The following is a 12174-nucleotide window of genomic DNA, read 5'->3' as shown; positions in this document are numbered from 1 at the left end:
TTCTAATTCCTCCACATCCTCACCAGCATGTTTCATTCTGTTTTATTCTAGCAAGCCTGGAGGGTTGTGAAGTGGTATCTCTTTGTCTCTTTGTGCCTTTTTTTTTTTTTTTTTTTTGCGGTACGCGGTCCTCTCACTTTTGTGGCCTCTCCCGTTGCGGAGCACAGGCTCCGGACGCGCAGGCTCAGCGGCCATGGCCCACGGGCCCAGCCGCTCCGCGGCATGTGGGATCTTCCCGGACCGAGGTACAAATCCGTGTCCCCCCTGCATCGGCAGGCGTACTCTCAACCACTGCGCCACCAGGGAAGCCCCTCTTTGTGCCTTTTTATTTTCATTTCACTAATAATTAATGATGTTGAGAATCTTTTCACGAGCTTATTGCCCATTTGTATATCTTCCTTGGAGAAATGCCTATTCAAATCCTTTGCCCATTTTAAAACTGGGTTTTTTGTCTTTTTATTATTGAGTTGTAAGAGTTCTTCGTATATTCTGGATTCAAGTCCGTTATCAGATATATGATTAGCAAATAATTTGTTCCATTTTGTGTATTGTGTTCTATCCTTAATTCTAAACTTTGGGCAAATTATTTCACTTTCCTCAAATGGAAAGTAAGTGGGTTCAAAGACTCCAGGATTTATAAATGAGGGTGCATATACACCAGATGCCAGTGACCAGGGAGTATAAGACACCAAGGGATTCATGTGGTTCATCTTCTAAAATGCCAAAATTATCCAAAGATTTAGGATAAGCAGAATCTTGTTTTTCCAAGTATAAACATCTGGAAAGGATAAAAATTGTATGTGCTGAGTAAATGAAAATTTTGACACTTTCGAGAACCTGGTGGCAATGGTGTTGCAGTTGTGTCAAAGTAATCAGGGTGAGTGGTCTTGGGAGAGATAAATTATGCCTGACCATTGGGACCTGGGAGCTGACCATGTGAATTCTCAGCGAGCCTCCAAAAGCTTTTTTTGAAAAACATCTTTATTTTATGACTTTTCACTTTTGATCACTTAAAAATCATTAACTCACACAAATCAGGTCTTTGTCCTGCTATCATTATTTCATTTTTAAAATTTACTTTTATTTTATTTTATTTACTAGATTGTATTTAGTTCCACTTCTCACTATGGACAGTTCCCCGAAAACATAAAAATATCAAAGATCCTGGTTTTCTTGATTGCTGGTGTCATTTTTTGACTTACCTATTTATAGTGTAATAATTTTGAAAAACTAAATTTTATAAACCAAACATGGATAGGTGGTTGAAAACAGAAAGTTTGAAGTATAATCTCAAAACAGGTGACAGAAAAAAAGGCAAAAAAAAGGGGTGGGGGGTGCCGGGGGAATCAGAATAACCTAAAATCACAAAAGGTTGAAACAGACATGTCATTTCTTGTCCCTGGGGCACCCCAAGATGAATTTGATAGGAAAGTAGATGACAAACAGCACTTGTACAGCTGTAACTACTGAATCATTAGGAAGGAACATAGGGTATTCTTAGATGCTTATTAAAATATGGGTTTAACCTGCAGTGAGTGTGCACAAACAAGGACCTTGACTTTTTTTGTTTGAGAATACCCTGACCAAAAAATGGCAAGAGATTTTGCTTCTGCAGTCGTATTTAAAAACCAATAATGTAGGGCTTCCTTGGTGGCGCAGTGGTTGAGAGTCCGCCTGCCGATTCAGGGCACACGGGTTCGTGCCCCGGTCTGGGAAGATCCCACATGCCGCGGAGCGGCTGGGCCCGTGAGCCACAATTGCTGAGCCTGTGCGTCTGGAGCCTGCGCTCCGCAGCGGGAGAGGCCGCGATAGTGAGAGGCCCAGGCACCGCGATGAAGAGTGGCCCCCGCTTGCCGCAACTAGAGAAAGCCCTCGCACAGAAACGAAGACCCAACACAGCCATAAATTAATAAATTTTTTAAAAACCCAATAATGTATATCTGATAAGGGCCTAGTATCTGAATATATAAAGAATACTTACAACTCAACAACGAAAAGTCTTATTTAAAAATGGGCAAAGGACTTAAATAGACATCCAGAGAAGACATGTAAATGACTAATAAGCACATGAAAAGATGCTCAACATCATCAGTCATTAGAAAATGCAAATCAAAACCACACCCACTAGGATGGATATAATCACAAAAACAAACAAATAAACAAACGAAAACCCAGAAAACAAGTGCTGGTGAAAATGGAAATTGGGAAATGGAAAACAGAAATTGGAGGACTCTTTCATTGCTGGTGGGAATGTAAAATGGTGCATCCCCTGTGGCAAACAGTTTGGTGGTTCTCCAATAAACGTATGACTACCATGTAACTCAGCAAACCCACTCCTGGGTATATACCCCAAAGAACTGAAAACAGGTGCTCAAACAAAAACTTGTACACAAATGTTCATAGCAGCACTATTCACAATAGCCAAAAGATGGAAACAACCCACCTTCTAGGGGTACCCACAGCACAGACAATGAATTCAAAATTCCTCAGCAGAGCCCTGAGTGCCCCTTTCAATTGACCTCCATCTAAATTTCCAATTTCTCTGGATTATTTTGTTTCCTACCCATGCTTGCCCTGCATACTCATGCCTCTGTGCCTTTGCTTTAATATCGAAATCCTGTAGGTTTACTTTAAAAAAAAAATGCTATTTCTTTAAAATAAGATAAGGCCCGCTCTGCGGCATGTGGGATCTTCCCGGACCGGGGCACGAACCCATGTCCCCTGCATCGGCAGGCGGACTCTCAACCACTGCGCCACCAGGGAAGCCCTTTGCCTTGTTTTATCTTTCTGGAATTCTTATTTGGAATACTGGGCCTCCTGGAATACTGGCCTCCTACTTTCTCTTATTTTCTATTTTTCAGACTCTTCAAATTTAGATTTTACTTTCTGGGAGACTGACTTAACTTTACCTTTTATTTTTTGCAACTGGAATTTTTATTTTTGCCATGGTATTTTACACTTTCAATAGCTCTTTTAAAATACTATTTCCTTGGGACTTCCCTGGTGGTGCAGTGGTTAAGAATCCGCCTGCCAATGCAGGGGACACAGGTTCGAGCCCTCATCTGGGAGGATCCCACATGCAGTGGAGCAACTAAGCCCCTGCACCACAACTACTGAGCCTGCACTCTAGAGCCCATGAGCCATAACTACTGAGCCCACGTGCCACAACTACTGAAGCCCGCGTGCCTAGAGCCCGTGCTCCACAACAAAGAGAAGCAACAGCAATGAGAAGCGTGTGCACCGCAACGAAGAGTAGCCCCTGCTTGACGCAAATAGAGAAAGCCGACGCAGAGCAACAAAGACCCAACGCAGCCAAAAATAAATAAATAAATTTATTTTAAAAAAATTCTATTTCCTTTTTATAGCATCTTGTTTTTGTTTCATGGATGTACTATACTCCTAACACTCTGAGGCTATTAATTAGAGGGGCTTTTTAAAACTTTCTCCTACTCTCTCTGTGTCCTGCAAGTTCCTTTTATTCCTGTGGCCAGACAATTTTAAAGGAATAATTATGGGAAAGGACCTAAACTCTTTAAGAGAGGATACAGCTTAGTAAATTATTGCTTCTGTTAATGAGGCAGAATTCCACAATTTTTTTTTTTTTTGCGGTACGCGGGCTTCTCACTGTTGGGGCCTCTCCCGTTGCGGAGCACAGGCTCCGGACGCACAGGCTCAGCGGCCATGGCTCACGGGCCCAGCCGCTCTGCGGCATGTGGGATCTTCCCGGACCGGGGCACGAACCCATGTCCCCTGCATCGGCAGGCGGACTCTCAACCACTGCGCCACCAGGGAAGCCCAATGACTCTTTTTTAATTATGGTTTTCTCAGGGCATATGCCCCGTAGTGGGATTGCTGGGTCATATGGCAGTTCCATTTTCAGTTTTTTAAGGAACCTCCATACTGTTCTCCATAGTGGCTGTATCAATTTAACATTCTAGAAGGGTTACTTTTATATTCTTGCTTTTGTTTTTTTTTTTTTTTTTTTTTTTCATTTTAAATGTGCACAAATAAAATCATCCCCATATAGGATAAGTATGGTTTTGTACACATATGCAGAGAAAAACAACTAGAATATAAAACAAATGGTAAAAATAGAAAGTCTATAGTCCAGCCATATGGAAACTTTTTATTTTGTTCATTTTACAATTTTTCATAATTAAACTTAAAAATTATTATGCTTTCCTCCACGATTCATACTACCTTTAGTGTAAGGACAGTCAGAAATGTGAATGAAAATCAGTTGTACTAGATAGAGAAAGCCGACGCAGAGCAACAAAGACCCAACGCAGCCAAAAATAAATAAATAAATTTATTTTAAAAAAATTCTATTTCCTTTTTATAGCATCTTGTTTTTGTTTCATGGATGTACTATACTCCTAACACTCTGAGGCTATTAATTAGAGGGGCTTTTTAAAACTTTCTCCTACTCTCTCTGTGTCCTGCAAGTTCCTTTTATTCCTGTTTGTTTGTCTGGTGATCCTTGCCTGACTGCTTACACTTTAGGGTACAGAAATAAGAAGCTGATGGTAAACTCTGTGTGCATGGCATGTATTATTGGCTACTGGGCATCACTATGGGATGATCTGGCTGGGCTATATCTTAAAGAATCCCTGATGTCAATATTTAAGCTAATCACATTATATGCACTTGTGGTACATGCAGAATGACTGTAATATGCTAACTTACTAATTAGGCCAAAATATCACTCGTATCTCTCCTGAAACTCAAAAAGCTAATGATGTCATGTTAGATTATAGCAATGAGTGGCTGCGAGTCATAATCAATATCTCAGAGAAAACCTGGCAAAATATCAACATCACAGCTTCATTCTGAGCTTCTCTGTGCTTTTCTTTGGCTCTGCAATCCAAACATTCTTTTGGTCTTTCTCTGTGTGTTCAGGAACGTTTAAAAAAATGATATAACTCAGGGAATGTCAATTTCATCTTCTTATACTAATCTTAAATTTCCAAGGATAAAACAGAACACAGTAAAGATAACTCAGGCAATGTTGATTTGGTTGTTTTGGACAAATCCTAAATCTTTATGGATATTATAAGGACATGGAAAATCTTCTTTCTTAGGAAAAATTAATAGAAAAATCATTGGCCAAACCTCATTTTTCTTTTTGTGCTCTGGGGTTACAAACTACAGAAAAAAACTCTACATAGTTCCACTTAGACTTGAAAATCATAAGCATTTCTCTAAAACAAAGATTCATTCTGGAACCTTTTACCATCACATGGTTGAAAGAGCCCTAGAGTCTGAAATTCTACTTTATCATATCACCCTAAATTCAAATACCATAAAAATTAGGGCGTTGCACTATTTTGTAGAAATGAGATATGCTATTTTCTTCGTGGAATTTTAGCTGACTAGAAGGACAGGATTGAATTGACTGTTCTGGGACCTGAAAAATAAAGGAGATTTGACAGGGTATATTTCAATTTATTTTTCGTAATTTATTTTAAATTTCCTGGAAGTAGTTTAACTCCTATTTTCTGGAAATGTCAAATGAAATAGCCAAAGATAACCAGATGGATTAAACAAATGAATTTTCATATTTTTACTGAAAAAGAGTAAGAACACTTTTTCTATCAGGGGATCACAGGCAAGTAAAAAACAACGTAATTGTTTTGGGGTTCTTTTGTTTTTGAGAAACAAAACAAAAATTTCAGTTCATCTGGGTTTAAAATGAAGAACATCAGCAATAAAACCTTACTAAACCCCGATGTTTGTATTTTCTCCCCAAATTGCCCCCTCTACGTTTTCACAGTCCTGTCAAGTACTATTTCCCTCCGAAGCAACCAGATCAGAACGTCTGGGAATCACCTCTTTCATTCTCCCTTCTCCTGACCTGTCCTCACCTTCATACTCCCCACCCAGTCTGGTCTCCCCCATCAGTCACCAGGTCTCAGGCTTTTATTCCATGTCCATCTTTCCATTTCCTCTGAACTACCTTAGTCCGAGCCCTCAGGTGCCTCACATTTTCAAGCTTTTGGGCCCAAAGAGTCAGGGAAGTAAAGGAGTGAAATGATCTAGATGAGCACAGGCAGCCTTTTCAAGGGGCAGCCTCTATTCAGTTACAGCCAATGGTTGCTTCGGCAAGGATGATGGGACAATGTTGCTAAAATCCAACTTTCCAAGAAGAATCAGAGATTTCCAGAGTTTCCATAAGTTCTCTCACTTCCCTTGGATTTCTGGGAATTGTACGTCCAAGAAGAGGGATGTTTTGTGCCGGGAAGATAGGCTATGCAATGTACTGGGCTGGCCAAGCCTCTCAATACTTGTCATGTCCACAGTTCCTGAACTGGTCCTAAGTGGTTTGTTATAGCCAAGTGCCTTGCCATCTGGCCTCATCATCCTTGCCGGGAGCTGCCCAGAGGAGATCTGATCTACTAAGAAAGTTCTGTTGAACCAGGATGATGTGATGAATATCCCAATCGTCCAATGAGGACCAATCCAAACTGGACCAATCAGTTCCCCTCTCTGGAATTTGAACTTTAGATAAACAGTGAGTTAATTGGAAGTGATGGTAGAGGTAGAAATACACAAAAAAAGCACAAACAGAGAGTGGTTGAACCACGGGAATGACAGAACATCAGACCAAGCAAACATCTTCTGTTTAGGAGTAACAAAATAAACCTAGTTAACTAGGGCTGCACTGGATCCTGAAGAAATTTTGAGTTTCTTTATTCCAGGGCTGTTAGGCACTGTACGGTAATTCCTGTTCTTCCCATGAGTTCTGGGTATAAAGGTTTCCTAGGACCCTATGAGGCCTGATGTGTGCATCTTATCTCCCTTACGTCTGTGTGTGCATATTATTAAAACAGGTACCTCATTACTTTAGGTAATCTGAGTGAATTCTTGCAATGAAAAAACATAACAGTGTATTCAAAGTCTTTCTTTTAAAAGAGGTAATTTTTGCAAACCTTGATAAATTGCGAAATGCTTGTCCTAACTGCTTCTTTTCTGTAATCCTCTGCCCTTCTCCTCTATTTGTTTTGATGTTTAAAACTGTTCTGTAATGCTTATTAAGAACACTGGTTATAAAGTAGAAGTATATCAATAAGTCAATAAAAATGTGCCAATATTCTAGAATGCATTCTGTCACACACACGCAAATGGCATGAAATTTTTGATGACTTGATCTGGAGTAGTTGCAAGTAGGGCTGGGCCTGGATGTCCCAAGTTTTACGAGTAGCTTAAATAATGAGACAGTAATAACTCTCCAGAGTTACAAAACATTCTAGAGCAGGAATTATGCTTTATTTCCATGCTTTGAGTATTTAAGGGAAAGGAGATGAAATAAGGATGATGATGAGAACAGTAGAAAAAAACAGAAAGATTAAAAGGGGAGTAAGTCATAAGACAAGCAGACAGACTAAGACATCAAAGTTAATGAAGTGTTTACAGAAATGATGACTGATGAGACACCTAAGGATTATACATGAGGGCACAATTGCAGTTTGGGTGAGGGATTAAAATTTAAGATTATGTTAGGTAGAAAATTAAATTTTTTTACAATGGAATAAATGTGTTAAATGATTCTGTAGTGTTTGAATTAAATTAGAGTTAAAAAAAAAAAAACATAGACTCGTGACTTTAATGTTTTTTTTGGCCGAGTTGCGTGGCTTGCAGGATATTAGTTCCCTGACCAGGATTGAACCCAGGCCACGGCAGTGAAAACGCAGAGTCCTAACCACTGGACAGCCAGGGAATTCCCAACTTGTGACTTCGAAAAGAAATGTCTTCCGAAGTTGTCAAAAAAAAAAAAAAAAAAGGTCTAACAGTGATACTATCATAATCCCAATCTGTACTCATGCAGAACAACCTGATATTCATTCCTGATGCCCAGATTTTGCCTCTAATATTTTTCTTCATTTAAAGGAACTAAGATTCCTTATAAAATAGCTCATTCCACATTTTGGGTCAGAGAAGGATGAGGATAATCTGGAACATCTTGTGTATACAAAGCAAGAATGTTTTCAAAAATGTTTGAAAGAAGTGCTGAAGAGACAATAGAACCATCCTAAAAGGCGTTTTACTGGCCAAGCTCTAAAGATCTGAGCAAAAAAGGGAAAATAATTATAGATCGTCAAAACTATGTTAATGTATGAAAGTTCATAATGATTCTTCAAAGGAAAAAGTTTGCAATTTAGTAATAGGTAGTTTGGCCATAAAAGATAGTGAATGTGATAATATAGATATGTTCATTTTTTTTAAGTACGGAGAATTCTATCTATGGGGTTTTATAAAAATCGAAACCATATATTAGCTTATAAAGTACAAACACGCCTTTTCTCTAATTGTGAAAGTAGAGAGGGATGATGGAGGAATTAGGAATCAGCCAAGCAGCCCTGAAGAAAATTATTAACAATACCAACAACAGAAGGAACTGCTTCACATCATTTGCCACACAAAACAACCAGGTAGAAAGAGATCCAACATTTTGGTTGCAAAACGAGCAAATGGAGAATTCAGTGATGTGTTTCACGGCAGTGAAAACGTGCAGTCCTAACCACTGGACCACCAGGGAATTCCCGACTTGTGACTTTAAAAAGAAATGTCTTCCAAAGTTGTCAAAAAAAAAAAAAAGATGATGATTTGCCAAATGTCCTGAGGAAAACAGAAGACAGTTAATAATGGAGAGTCCACCCCTGTCTCATGAAAGATGAAACATTTTAATGGTCATATTTATCATAATTAATTAATGAGACAAAATCAGTTTCCAAAAATGAATGGTCTAGATCAATCAATATATAATGTTAAGAAACTGGGTTCCGTAAGGTGGCCAAGTGAAACAAAAAACATTTCAGGAGAGGCAATAGGTTGCATTCTATGAGTGGTAAGGATTTTTAAAGTTTTATCAGTGTATAAAGGGAGAGCCAGCCAGAAGGCACAACCAGGCCTGTGACCCAACTAAGATTCAATTGGTTGAAACCTCAGCTGGTCTAAATAACATGCTTTTTCTTTTGGTTTCATATCTAGGATGAAATAGTATCAAGTATCCATAATATTATTGTACCCCAGGGCTGCCACTAGTTCTTCTGAAACCTTTGTAGCAATAAGAAAAAGAGATCCCTTCTTCCAGGTGGCCCCAGCCCCTGGGACAACAGCTTTCAAGAGCAGACTTAGAGTTGTATTTCAGCACCCCCTCATCCCTTCAGCCAGGCACCCTTGTGGAAAGCACAGCCTGCAAAGGCTTGCTGTCCTTCTTAGGAAGGTTTAAGAAATAAACGCGTGGTAAAATTGCTGCAACCCCAGAAGGGTATAATGAAGAAGGATAGGGATAATGAAGACAATAATTTCGACCTACAGTAATAATACTTCACAAGCAATTTAAACGTCAGTAAAAATTTTGTCATTATTGTGAAAATTTGTGCATATTTTGTTTGCTTTTAAATATAAACCTTGGGACTTCCCTGGTGGTCCAGTGGTTAAGTAAGACTCCTTGCTCCCAATGCAGGGGGCCCAGGTTCTAGTTCCTGGTCAGGGAACTAGATCCCACATGCTGCAACTAAGAGCCTGCACGCCGCAACTAAGAGCCTGCACGCAGCAACGAAAACCTGGCGCAGCCAAATAAATAAATAAATAAATATTTTAAAAAGTAAACCTTAAATTTCAAATAAACTTTTGAGAGTATGTTGATAAAATAAGGTTTGTGATCAAGGCTTAAATGTCAGGGAAATTTTTATTCATTAAGTGTAAACATTGTGATTTCATGGTTATGTTCAATGTTTAGAGGAATATTATTTCACAGATTTGAAAGAGTAATAATTTGAGAATTAAGCAAAGTATAAATTGGAGTAAGTGTTCCTCTTTTCATACAGGTGTCCTTTAGAGCTTAGATGTTCAGGATCTAAGCAACAATAGGTAGAGGAAATGGAAACAAAGTAACAGTGAAGGGGGAAGAAGGACATTCAGAGCAGGAGAGAAAGATGGTATTCAAGGCAGAGAGAGGGAGAGGATGAGGGCAGAAGTAAAATATGAGAGACACAAAGGCAGACAGAAGAGAGGGCAGAGAAATTCAGAGGGCTCTGGAATGTCAATGCAGGTAAACTGCTTATTTCACAAATGGGGGGACTTCCCTGGCGGCCCAGTGGTTAAGACTCTGCACTTCCACTGCAGGTGGGACAGGTTCCATCCCCGGTTAGGGAACTGAGATCCTGCATGCCTGGGGAGCAGCCCCACCAAAAAAAGAAAAAGAAACACAAGTGGGCTTTAATACCTGACTTACTTTTCAGTTGTTTATTTAAACAAACAAACAAACAAAACACCTCCTCTAAATAAACTGTTGACTTAACAAAAATAAAACCAAGACATGCAATGGAACAAAAATCTTCAAGAACCCTAAAGTCCTCTCAAGATTTACTTTACCCTTGGAATGTCTTGCTACCTCCATATTGGTCCAGACAAGTGTATCTGATCTTTTCCTTTATGTCGTATAGCACAGATGAAACCAGGTTTGAATATTAAAATCAGACTTTACTAAAGACTAGGAGTCTATGGGAACTATACACAAGGGGTAAAAATGAAATCCAATAATATGGTTTATAAAACCCAAATTACTCTCTTCCAGTGGTCCATTCCAGCTCCCAGTTTCTTGGTGGTGGGCGCCATCTTAGCACCTACCACCCAGGTGGCCACAGTTGCAAGGCTACCTTTCTTAAAGTACAGAATCCAGGGTTTTACACAAAGCCTACACTTCAGGTCTCAAAAGGGTAAACTACATACCACATAATAAGCCCAACACTCACCCAAGACACACACATACCCAACAATAGGTGTCCTTGATCAAGGGCCCCATTGAACTGACTACAAATTAGCAGCCCCCTGAAGGGTAAATTATTCTTCAGGACAGTTTGATAGTACCCCCTAGTAAAGTCAAATCTTAGGCCTTGGGATCTGGTGAAAAGAGCACTGAATTAGGAGTTCATGTGATTTAGTCCCTAACTCGGACCTAAGGGACTGTGGCCCTTAGGCAAGTTACTTTACCTTTAGAGGCTTTATTTATATTATTTACATGTTGCTATTTACTTTAAAGGATTGGAGTAAGAATAAAATGAGATAACAGATGAGAAAGTCCTTTGAAAAAGTAGAAACTCTTACAAAAACAAAAGAACAAATTACCTCATTCCAGAGGTTCCATAATCTTTGCCTGCTCTTCTCCACCAACTTTTTTTTTTCTTTTTGGCCACATTGGGTCTTCGTTGCTGCGCACGGGCTTTTCTCTAGTTGTGGCGAGTGGGCTTCTCACTGCGGTGGCTTTGCTTGTTGTGGAGCACGGGCTCTAGGCGTGTAGGCTTCAGTTATGGCACGCGGGCTCAGTAGTTGTGGCTCTCAGGCTCTAGAGCGCAGGCTCAGTAGTTGTAGCGCACGGGCTTAGTGGCTCCAAGGCATGTGGGATCTTCACGGACCAGGGCTTGAACTTGTGTCCCCTGCATTGGCAGGCGGATTCTTAACTACTGCGCCACCAGGGAAGTCCATCCACCAACTCTTTTTTTTTTTTTTTTTTTGTGGTACTCGGGCCTCTCACTATTGTGGCCTCTCCCACTGCGGAGCACAGGCACCGGACGCACAGGCTCAGCGGCCATGGCTCACGGGCCCAGCCGCTCCGCGGCATGTGGGATCCTCCCGCACCGGGCACGAACCCGTGTCCCCTGCATCAGCAGGCGGACTCTCAACCACTGAGCCACCAGGGAAGCCCCATCCACCAACTCTTGCCAGGCTATTCTCTTCAGATGGATCTTAAACACAATTTACAGACCTGACAATTTCAATTACAGCCTGAGGAGCTTTTACAGGGTTGGAAGTATATGATTCCCATTCATCCAATGATCATGAGCACTTACTATGTATTAAGTGTTGGAAACACAAAAATGAGTAAAATCCAGCAAAAAAGATAAAGTCCAGCAATCAATAATGATGGAATGTAGTATTAACAGTTTATATAAAGTTATTGGGAAGCATTATTCTGGATATTGCCTCTGTCCAACTCTGTTATCACAAAACACTTATCAAGCACCACAAAGCTGAAGAATATCCGTTAAAGGCTGGTAGGATACAAAGAAGTTTAAGATTATTGTGGTGTTCTAAAAACCTATAATCTAGTGTGGTAGGTAGTACGGATGGTGTTAAAATTTTAGTCTTGCCAGACCTGGAGTTCAAATTCTG

Source organism: Physeter macrocephalus, chromosome 10, assembly GCF_002837175.3.
Source record: "Physeter macrocephalus isolate SW-GA chromosome 10, ASM283717v5, whole genome shotgun sequence".
Taxonomy (NCBI): Eukaryota; Metazoa; Chordata; class Mammalia; order Artiodactyla; family Physeteridae; genus Physeter; species Physeter macrocephalus.
This window is presented reverse-complemented; position numbering follows the sequence as displayed.